At 32.2% G+C, this 12,992-nt stretch overlaps 1 long non-coding RNA gene across 1 annotated transcript in view; it reads left to right on the plus strand.

Annotated features, from left to right (window-relative positions):
- Nucleotides 1-12,992, plus strand: part of LOC114119238 (uncharacterized) — a 53,454-nt gene that overhangs the window by 25,460 nt on the left and 15,002 nt on the right. Inside the window, exon 2 of the long non-coding RNA XR_007604723.1 lies at nucleotides 10,288-10,417. This is a non-coding gene — a long non-coding RNA (uncharacterized LOC114119238). The remainder of the gene's footprint in view (nucleotides 1-10,287; nucleotides 10,418-12,992) is intronic.

Below are 12,992 nucleotides of genomic sequence, written 5' to 3' on the forward strand. Positions count from 1 at the left end.
TAAATTTATATTTTATTGGTTTTAAGTATTTAACGCTTTATAAAAATCAATTTATTGTACCAAAAATCAAAACAGATAGACGATATAACATATGTAATATCAGTATGATGGGCACAAAATTAGATACCTATCATTAGTCATTATAGTAAAATTTTGATGGATAAATATTATTTAAATAATATTTGATAATACAAATCTGGAACGTGTTCAATTAATAATGATAAACAAAATCTAAAACTTGGCAATTCTTTTGACTTAAAAAATAATAATTAATATTCTAAATCATTTAAAATTTAATTGAGCTCTGCCACTGGCATAATCTTAAAGATTAATGTAGCGTTTGATGTCATAGTACTGCTTATTAATTAATAGAATTATTTAATTTTAAACAATAAACCTTTTACATGTAATGATTTGAATTTGAAAAGATCAATAAACATCTAATGATGTACCCTAATCCCTTTACTGGAAATACTAACCAAATCGAAAATTATTCAGTATCTTAATATTATATTATACACTGCACGGCAATATATATTTTAGTGGTTGCATAATTTAATTTGAATGAAAGATGTATTCGAAAAGGAAATAATATAAAAGTGGTTTTAATTATTTTTAATATTAACACACAGTATCGTAATTTATAACTATTATAAACAATTACTACAATTTAAAATTAATAATAAATCTAGTATTAAACTAAAAGTTCTGAGTTAAGTTTTTAAAAAATTGATTGAAAAAAATATGACTTCAAAAACAAGATAATACTTAAGATACGCTACACGCTACATTAGTATTTATTGTCTCTGACTTTCAATACTTTAGAAAAGTTTTTTTGTACCGAACTGTGTTCACTGTAGAAACAGTAAATAATAGTGTTGTGTCATATAAATAATATAAATTAGACTTAAATGGATAAGAATGGTCAAACATAAACTAGAATGTCGTCCAAGATCCTGTTAAATGAAAATGAAAACCGAAAAAAGATTCAATGATAAACGAAAACGAAAACCAGAAAACCATTTGTTGTTCAACGAAAGTGAAAATTATTATCATTAAAAATAATAGACAAAAGCAAAAATGAAATATCAAAATCATTCCTAAAATATAATATAACATAATATAAGTAATTATGCATAATATAATACTACGACTATTTTGCTCAAAGTATGTTAACTAGTGAAGTAATAGGTACATTTGTCGAAAACATAATATTGTACATTTTAAAAAAACAATAAAGATCGAATATGACGATAACAACAGTAAATGATTATTCAATGAACATTGAAATGTATCATATTATTATTTTTCCATTAGCTTATATTGCAATATTTTATTACATTGTCCGATAGAAAAAAACGATTAACGAGAATAAAATAAGTAAAAATGTCAGTACAACAATAATTTCCGTTGTTTTTTCAATTTAAATGTTGAATTATTTTAAAGATCAACGACCTATACACACAAACACAATCATTATGCTACAATATTCATTTTTTTTTTATTTATACATAGAGTGTATCGATTTCAAAATATGTTTAACTACTATATGATTTATAATACCAATATTGACAACGTTGAAAACATCTACCTATAACACGCGATCACGCGATCGGTATTATTAATTATTGTAAATAGCCGTTTATAAAAAAACAAGAAGTACTGAAGCCAACTTTTCCTTCTTCAAGTCTAACATCAAATCCGCATTTAGTTAGGAGAAAAAAACCATGATTCGTGGATGATTATTATTCTTGTTGATTTCAAAGTCGATCATGTTAAAATTTATTTTTATGCCACGCACAAGAAAATTAATCGTGGTGATGGTTAACATTTTTTATCAAAATATTTTTATGGATGTCGATCCTCAAAGGTGAAATATATTTTTAGTAGATCGTGGCAAAAAAAGTAGACTATAGTACTATACAATATATGTAGTCATAGGATTCATTATAGACGAAATTCTTATAAATATTAAACTAATTTTATGTATCCTTTGGAACATCTAACTAATATCAAACTTATCACTTCAGGTTAGTTTAATCATTTTTACTGATCTCATAGCAGTAATATCGTTTACACAATTTTTTTTAAATATAAATGAAAAATGTAATGCTGGTATGTATCAAGTATAACAATGTCAGGTTCCTTGTAAACAATAATAGAGGTTTTAATCTTGATAAATTTTAACTAATTACTGATTACTACCTATACTTTTTTATTATTTAAAAAATTAGAATATTTCACAGTATCTATTTGTTTTACCAAGATAATAATTAAAAAACAAATATTAACTAACCTTTTAACTAAGTTAAATTCGTATTTTAGTATACCTAACCTAATCATATTAGTTACATACTATCTATCGGAGTAAAATACATTATTTGGTGACTATTAACATATTATATTTTGGAGTTCTTGACGTTGACTTAGTTTAACTATAACTAGTCTACCTCAAAAATTGTTTTATAAATTCTCACGAAAGCGTTATCGATTGGTAGCAAGTTACCGGGAATACAATTTATTTAAACGGCATCAACATTGTACATTGTGTTATATAAACACTTATTAAACCGATGTATATATTTATAAGTTATTCAGGTCGTATGTATAAAAATAATAAGAATTTACTATTATAATACTTTAATCATGGTATAAAAAAGCAACGATAATAATAATAAAAAAAAAATAATACGAGTAAACATACCTAATAATATATTTCTCCGAAGTGGGTTTCACAACAACTTCAAAAACCTAATCCGCGATACAACCACGCTGAAGAAATTACGGCCGGATATTCGAGACGAGTGGGTATATATCGACTGCAATAGTAATAATAATAATAATAATATATCGTTATAATTTGCTCATCGTTGAAATATAATATTATTACAATAAAAAAATAATAATATTATATCCGTAAACATTGACTCGACGATCGACCGCGTGTCATATTTTACTATAATGTATGGTCAATAACAATAATTAATAATAAATAATAATATACTTTTGCTGTGTCTTTTGAAGTTGTAAATACTAACGACATTGTATTATAATAGCTACTTGAATAGGAATAATGCAACCTTCCATCGAGACAGTTTTACAGAGCATTCATTATTGGTCCTAATCAACCGTTGGTGCATTGAACGATTTTCCAATTTTTAAAATGTGACGAGATACAGAGAGAGTAATAAACTAATGGTATAATGTCAGAACTAGCGAAGTAGCGAGACGTATTTAATAACTACTATTTTGAAAACTGACCCTTCTGTCTTCCGTAACAACAGAACATGATAAACATACTTTAATATATTTTTGTACTCTTTTCCTGTTGTTATTTATTCCTTTTGTTTTTTTTAGTTTGCTGTTTTTTCCTTATTTTTATTTCCTTGGTATTTTTATTCTGGTATTTGATAATGCAGCGCATCTCTGATTTCCGGGGTTATAGATGCGTTTTAGTGTCCGAGTGTGTAATTAATCTTTCACTTCCGCTCAAATATAAATATAAGTCAGTACTCAGTTAACACATATTATACTAAAGTACTTATTCTTATATCACGCAGCTTTAAATCATGCTTTATCCATCATATAATAATGTATCAAATATATCATAAAAATAGTATGGGTACGCAGTACGCACATACATGGTGTGTATCGTATATATTTGTAAAATGAGATCCTTTTTAGCGAAACGTCGTCCGGCTCACTCGCCTGCGGTTACTGCGTGTAGAGTTGACCGAACAGCATACACTGTTGTTATTATATCGTTGATATGAAAAAAAGTATAATAATATGTAATAGGTATTAGGTACATATTATTTTAGATTCGTATGAAATCCTTCCGACGTGACTGCAGGTTACACGGCGAAGCGCCGACGCAATTTTATAACAACTGTTCCGATTATGTAAAGCTGCTACAGTTACATCGGCGGCGGCGGTAGGAAGGTATATAATATTATTATGTACAAGTATATAATATTATATTTATTGTGGCGGTGTTGTAATAACTGGGGCGATTATGCAACGACCGGTGAGCCGGCAATGTTTTCTGACCTGTGCCGGGCGGCGACCGGCGTTCGACGCATTTACGGTCCAATACTAAAGCCAACTTTGGGATCCGTCCAACGACTATACATAATGTACATTATACACTACACACACATATATACACGCACAGAGGTACGTAAGTATATATAATATTGTGTGTATGTATACAGTTATTGTAGGAGGTTATACACAGCGTGATTTTGCAATCATTTTGTTCCAACGCCCCGACTACGAGTTTTTGCCGTATCCCGTCAGCCTCTCATATAATAGCTGGTTGGCACTAAAATATTATGTCATCACAACGTGTTCCGTTCACCGCACCGGATCGGAATACGATTTTTTCGACAAAACCTTCGATAGCTATATTATATTATATATATTATGTACCTATATACCTATACATAACATTGTCTATCTACCCATATAAATAACCTAACCGTATTATACGCGTATACCGTTATCGAAGCACTATGCAGTGCTGTTGTTGCAACGCCGCCACTGCAACCTACCCTGCTGCAATATATCTATATAATACCTGTCTGTTTGCCTGCCCGCCTATATCTGCTGCAGTGGAGCGCAATAATAATATTATATAATGCGTAACACCGTTTTAACTTATTATAGGTCGACGGCGACGACGACAGCAATCGCGTTTAACGGAAACGCCCGCGCTCGGGACTGTATACGTCTTTGCGCAAAAGAAAAAAAGTTCAAATTCATAAATCCGCGTAAATGCGCAACGGCGGTTATAATTATAATACAAACGCGTTTGTGTATTATTACGCAACGATGAAATTTTTACTCCTATTGCGTTCTTGCAGTGTAAACGAGATCGAGCCGGTCGACTCGAAGAGATCGTGATCACTGCACTACCGCATCATCGCTGCAGAATACGCTATATGATATAATGTTGTTATTCATTTCGATTTCGGTCTCGAGTGTCCAATAAATCCCGAAACCGCCGACCACCCTTTTGGCATTTAATAGCTTAATGCGTATAATACTACTGCATTCCGTGCAACCATCATATAAGACAAAGTGTTACGCTTTCCGTGTATTCTCGTGATGGTGTCCGCAATCGATGTATCACGTTGTATTATGCTCTTTTTTTTTAATATTATCTTCCATGAGTTATAATGTATGTTAATATTTGTATTGGTATTTTTATTTTTTTACCCGATAGCTTTTATAGAACTGTGTGGTCACGTGTTAGTCTTCGATGTCATAATATGTTAAATTCGCTAACTACTTCGACTACTGGGATTTAAAAAAAAAAAGATTGTATAAACGTAGAATATCTTCATTTTTTTCCTAGTCGTCATTATGTATTAGACACTCTCGCTTTATTTTTGATTTTTTTTCACGTGGGAATTAACTCTTAAATGATTTCATAATAATTAAGATATAATAATGTAAGTACCTACATTAGAGCGTATACATCTAATTAGTTTGCATAATTGCATAGTATATTATGTGTGTATGTATATATATATAACTCCATATGTGTTGAGCAAATATAGATTAAAATTTACCGCAATACATGATAACATTATAATATATCCTAAAATTATATAACGAGTTCAACGCTTTACATTTGAATATACATAGGCTTAAAGTCTCGGTTGTTATGTATATCATAAGGTTTTACAATTTAAAGAGGAACAACACTTGCAACATAATAATATGATATATTATATTTGATTATAATTTGGTTTTCTCTAAAAATCAAGTTGCACCCTTTTCTAACTAGCGAATATAGAACCGGTTTTGAAAAAGGATTAAAAAATCTTTACAATATTAAACTTTATATGATCGTATAATTGTATAAAATTGTACAGCGTCATATGTCACAGGATGGTAGACATTTTTAAGTCCCTCGAAATTCCAATGGTTACAAACAATTTAATAAAAAGTAAATATAACTAATAAAGTACTTTTTCAAAAATAAAAATCCTAAGCTTCCGAGTTGTACAAATAAATTGTATATTACGTAAATCTTATATAGCATATAATATTATAATTTATATACCTATAACAATAAATAATATTTTAATATTTTTAATTTATATTTAGGGTGTTTTATGTATAAAATCAATTTACACTCGGCTCACATTCGTTGAAATTCCTTTGGGCATTTGAAAAGACGAATTTCGAACAAATGCATATTGTTATTTTTTCGAAAAATATAATAACAATAACGATATAATACAAAAACCGGTACCTATTGAATGTAGGAAATACCTGTGTTATGATAAATGTTAACTGTCATGGGGACACAGTATTCAATTGGAAAACACATTTATTCCAATAGCATCGTTGTAACTTGTAAGCAATTCTCCACACCCACTGCACATGATACTACGGTCCCATGCACGCCTAAAAAACACCCCTGCAGGTGCACGTATGTATATTATTATTATATCCAACAAAGCCGATTTTTAATATTAGAACAAAAGTTATTGTCTGACTTTTATCGAGAAAAAAATTGTTGAATCATGAGCAATTTTTCACCCACGAGTAATTCTGCCAGACGGACTTCGAGCGATAGTGCTAAAAACACCGTTTTAAAAAAAAGAATTGCTATAAAACCACGAGGCCGTGATCGATACACGTCCAAAATGTTATGTTCGTTTCGGTCTTACGATTTTTACGATTTTGTTTTTCGAACACTTCGTCAATAATAAATTATATCATGAAACTACGTTTTGGAATCCGGACAATATAATCGAACGTGTCCGACTTTTATTGCCTTCGTTGGAGTTCTCATATAGCTAACATTTACTATATTGCGCACTTAGTTTATTATGTTATTATGTGATTCTGTTACGCGAGGGCGTTCTTGAAAAATTGTGTTCCGCTCAGTGACGAGAGCCCCTGTATACACGCAGAAACTAAACACTAGCGAAAAATCCACTAAAAATTTTTTTCTGGTGGTTATGGAGAGGGTGAAGGCTTAGTAAATATTTTTGTTTTGTACTTGACAGATATTATAGTGCATATAATACATACATTATATTTTAATGTATATTATTATTATAAGAATGTGGCATTAATAACGAATACAATTTATATCACTTGACACAAAAATATTCAAATTCAGCTCAAAGAGGATTATGTCTTAACTAGTAGTATTTCCTTTTCGAGAACCCACAAAAGTTTATGACTTACGAATACACTCGCCAAATTGAGTCATAAAAACTGGTCAAAATTGAGAAAAACTTTCACGAAAAACAAAAACATGATACCGTCTGATGGTTTTATTATCCGATTATCGATCATTTACCGTCAGCACAACTGACGATGTAAGATTAAAAATGATATAAACTATAGGAGATGACAATTAAGAAAATAATTTTAATAGAATTATATATGAGCATAACACTCTCGCACTACGTGATGTTTATTCGACTAGACCATTAAATTCGAGAAAAACAAGTATAATATATTATTTTAATAATTTAGTGTTTTAATAACCTACTTGCATATTCTTTGATTTAAAATAAATATATTTTTAATTTTGGTTTGAAAAACATTATAGTTCGGCTATCATACGCCTTATCTACATGATTACATAATAATATTATGAATTACAAATAAGATATTATAAATCTTTAAACTTCTTCAGTTTCTACCGCCCTGGTTAGTAAACTCGGATACGGGATAAGTATTAAGTACTCAGGTAATATGCTATCTCAAGTGTAAATTTGAGAGATAAAAATGTGAATGCAATTAAAGAAAAAATACAGTGACGCACTGACGCCCAAATACAAATAGCAAGAATTTTTTTTATTTGTGCACATGGTGGGTATAGTATTTACGTTCCTGTATCGTGTATGAAACGTGAAACTATACATATGATGCACTACGCCTTTCAGTCTTTGTGCTTGTGTTGCGTCCGTTTGAGCGGGAAAGCCAATTTCTTTTCTTTTCATTTAACCCATACCCAAACACGTGCAGCATCAGCAGCAGGTCACCAAATATAGCACATTGTACGAGTACGATATAATAATAATAATAATAATAATATAATACACGATTAAATGTATACGACGCTATTGGAATCGGCGCTGCGGGGGCGATGGGGGCCTATTGTACGTCAATTAGCTATTTCATTAGGACGCCCGGCATGTACTATGTAGGCACCGTATTATCAAGGAATCTATCCCGACCATTATTGCATAGACTGCACACATATATTATATTGTGCAGTATACGCGTGTTTTATAGATGATGCCAGCGATCGAACGCAACCCCCTCGGCGGGGGTCGTAAATGACAAAAGGGACGGCGCATATATTTATAATACGATAATAATAATAATATTATAATATTATCATAATCACTTGTACAAGAGACGACAGCAAACCGGAGGATAGAAGATATTATAACCTAACCTATATAATTATAATATGTTCGCGACGAATAAACTACGTAATACCCCGTCGCACTTCCGATCAGATTTCCCGTTCGATTAAACCCTGCTGCGTTATCGGTTGCGCACATGTCGATTTCGAAAACGCTGAACACACGAGTACCTCTATAATAGATAGAGCACATAGAAGCCACGGTACAATGTTTTATCTAGACATTTATTCGAGGTTTTACCATCGTCGTTGTCGTCGTTGTCGTCGAAAGTTTTTTTTCGTCTTTCGTGCCTAAACGAATTATGTATTTGGTACCTAAGTCCTATACACAGAAACCGCGCACTAAACATCGAAACGTGTTCAACGAAATATTTACGACTAATGACGATAATGTTAAATTACTAAAATATTACTATATTTATTTACTATATCCGTTACGGCAGCGCCCGAAATAGGTGCCTACATTCGTTTAAAAATATTACTTTTTAGTTCTTTGTTCAACGCATGCACGCGTATACAATTTCACGACATTATTTGCATAAAAAACTACACGTATTCATTAAGTAGGTAGTCATAACTCGCTATTTCGCTAACAATGCAATTTTGTCGTGTATTCGTTGCGGGCAAATACACTCGGCTCGACCCGAATAATATTTTATTGCTTTTGAAAACAGTTCCTAACAGGAAGTATTATCTCACCGTCGCGTTTCCAACTTGGTGTCTTATTGCCCACTCTATCATTGTACATAATACAGCCGACCTACGCGATGACCTCAATATCCTACATTTTACTGATTCGGTTGTCTAAAATACGACGATTCCGTGATTATATTATTACAATATATACTCCCCGCCTATTCCTGATACGAAGGATATTAATACTGTTTTCAAGCATATTATTATACTATTAATTATTACTATTTAAATATTTAAAAACGGGAAATGCGGTGTTCAAAATATACAAGATCGTGTCGTAAATGATTTAAATCAGGAAGAGATGTTTTTCTGAAATTATTGTAAACGCTTTAATTATTATACATTTATACCATTATTACACACCGAGCGATTTGTTGATAATTTTTATACTTAAATAATACATTATACGACAATGATAATTTTGACAAATTTTAACTTAAACAACAAGATTAAAATGAGGTGTTTAAGCGAATATGATTTTTATATCAAGTTCTTCTAAATCTTTAAAGCAATAAAATAATTTTGTGTAATACAAGACGATAACATTCAACCTAATAATATTTTCCAAGTACCTATCAACCTGATACGAACTATTATAAACTAATGATAACTATAACTAATAATTAATAATCCAATTACATACCTATTTTCATTTGTTGATAAAGAAAAACGTTTTATATTAAATTTGTATTTTTACAATTTTATTTCTTACAATTTAAAACACAACACCACACTATAAAAAGTTATACCTACATAAGTATGAAATAATAAGTTATAAAATCTTTTTTCACGACTTAAGAGCAATACAGACTTCTATACTAACACACTTCTCTACAACTCTAAAGTCTTAATATAGTTGTAGTTTACGGTAAATAAAACAATGATACCATAACTCATCGATCAATGCCAAAGAGCTTATAAACAAATTATTATACGAATTACGATTAAAATGAACTTATGTAAATAATTAAAAGCGCAGATGGCTGCACTGCTGAGTTATACACAAGCACTTTATGTTAAAATGAGCCAACGTTATCGGTCAAATTGTAGCGGGAAAGAGAGGTCCAATCACTGCTAACTATTATTTGCAGCAGACTCGTATCGTATTATAAATGACTTATATTCAAATAATAATAATAACAGTAATAGTTGTATATACACATGTGTCTATTTTCATTTTTCAGTAAGTACATTTGTAGTAACTACGCAAGTTTGCGACTCAGTTTCATCGCGTAACAAAATTTGTCCTGGCAGTATTAATGGCGATAGCAACGTCAAGATAATCATCTAGAGCTTCTTCGTGTCTTTTATATGGTGAGTTGTATTAACGATACGATTGTGTTACAATAAGTAATTTAAGATAATTTTAAGAATGTAATTTCAAAATTGGAAATAAATATTAAATAGTTTCAAAATCGAAATTCCAATAAACTTCTGAAATCTGATTATAACCTCGTTCGAGAATCGAGATTGTTTACAACAAGTTAATTCACTCTAATTTCTATTATAAACAGAGTGAAATCGATTATTGTGAACGTAAAGTTTGCCATAGTGTAGTAAAGTTTGTAAGACGGATAAAACACACGCGGGAGTGTGGCACGGCGTCTCCACTTAACAGTGTCAATAATGTATTCATTATCGATCAACGAGATATTTATAGTGTACACGTTCATATAACATAACGCGGACACTCCGTACAGCAGCCGCGATTACAGCATCGTTGTACACCACAAAATGTGTTAATATAGTTATACGCCTTATCGGCACTGCCGGCGTGTTGCAACTATTAGGACGTATTAACGCGTACGCAAAGCGGACTGTTCCTTTTTCGATTGCACGTCCAACTCGTACAGGTATTATAAAAACACATGTAATAATAATAATAATAATATAGCCGAGTGTGTATCGGAACGGGGCCGACGGGAAAATAAAACAAACCGTGGACTGGCGCTCGGGGCGAGCGGTTTTTCGCAATCCGCTCGAGCGCGTATTGTAAAACGTTATGTTTACGTTTCCGAAACAGACGAGCCGGTCGGTCTCGGGGTCACTGGAACGAACGTTGCACGTAGCGGCGACCGGAGGCGGGCGTGGACCGGCGGCGGTCCGGCGACGACGACAACGACGACGAGAGAAAGTCGAATCTCCGAACGGACTTTAACGCGCGCGCGGGCAGAGGATCGTGCGCGAGAGAGCGAGAAAAGCCTGACTGCAGTCGGCATTACAACCTCTCTCGTAATATATTTTTTTTTATACGTCTGCGGCAGTCGTTACGTATTATTATATACTACAGGACGAACGGTTTTTTTTTTTATTTTTTCGTTTTTCCTCGCCTGCCGACGCCGCGACCGTCTTCGCTGCAGCACAGCGGGGATTCCTGTAAAATTAATTTCGATCGTTTTGTATCGTTATAATAATATTATGTACGCCCGTGGAACATGCAGCAATTGCCGTGTTATTAAAAAACCGTTGTTCTACTGTTACCTAGCGCGGACAACCACCGAGAGGAGTGATCACTGCAATATTTCGTACCAAAAAAAAATAATAATAAACATATTCCGAAAGCGGCGGAATTTACGTTTTTTTTTGTTCTCGAACCCGTTCATCGGTATATATTCGAAAAATAACATTTTATTATTATTATACTCATAATATCGTTTCTACCCGATGCGCGTTGAACTACGACTGCTCCGCACAATCGTTAAAATAGTGCCTATGTATATACGTATTATATATATTGTTGTCTGCGAACATTCTAATATTTTGTACTACTCGGCTCAAGCGTGTAGACGCGAGTAAATCAGATTATAGCTCTGAAAAACTTCGGACGGAGACAGCGTACATCACGATCACCCTATATATGTATATAATATTAATAGTGTATAAAATATTATGTTATTATGTGTATGGGTCGACGTTTACTTATTACTTCATATTTTCATAATACACTGTATAGAGTGTGGTTCGGCGCGGTTACGACGCGTCGGTCTTCCTCGACCTAATACTTCATAACAACATGGTGCCCATCATTAACGATACACGCGTGTCAAATATAATATTTCGTTTTATTTATACGTCTTATAATATATTATAGTATTATTATGTTTATGACACGGCGGCATTCACTCTCGTCCTGCACGGAGACGTATAACACAATATTATATTATTATTATTATATAAAACACGTTCTAAACGTCATAATGATGGTTATCGAGAAATCCAATAAATCGCCTCTAATCTAAACTTCATGATATTGTATGATATTATAAAGGTACGATAGGTATTATGTGTTAGGATATTACTTATCTACAGAGACATTCGTGTTACTATATTTTATGGCTAGATTTATGATTTAGGAGCCAAAAAAAAGCACGTGCTTATAGCGTGTAGTTGTAAACACGGTTGATCTATCGTCCCTGCAAAGATCACGGTTCGACCCATAACAAGATAATATTATGTGAATTATAATTGATTATGATATTATACTTTTACAAAAATTACAATACACCGCCATCGGTTATAAAAAAATAACTTCAAAATATGTTTCTCGGGACGAATCCCTCTAACTTGCAATGTTTTCTATAATTCTATCTCTAAAACCTTATGCATTGTGAAACGAACGTTTGTTTTTTCGATTTCACGAGAATTTTGGAAATGCTTCTGACCAACACATAGCATACAAAATTATTTTTGTAGCACCATAGTAACATTACGCGTTTGCACTTATGGGTCGTTATACTTTACGACACGTGGAACCATTAAAGTCCTATTTTGAAGACAACTGATTATTAGTATTCGTCGATTATTATGTAACGCCGACACAGTTCGCACTGCGCCGCAAAAGAATAATATCATTATGTCACGCGATGGCACAAATTGTGCGTAGGTAAAG

This window comes from Aphis gossypii, chromosome 3 (genome assembly GCF_020184175.1).
Source record: "Aphis gossypii isolate Hap1 chromosome 3, ASM2018417v2, whole genome shotgun sequence".
Classification (NCBI taxonomy): Eukaryota; Metazoa; Arthropoda; class Insecta; order Hemiptera; family Aphididae; genus Aphis; species Aphis gossypii.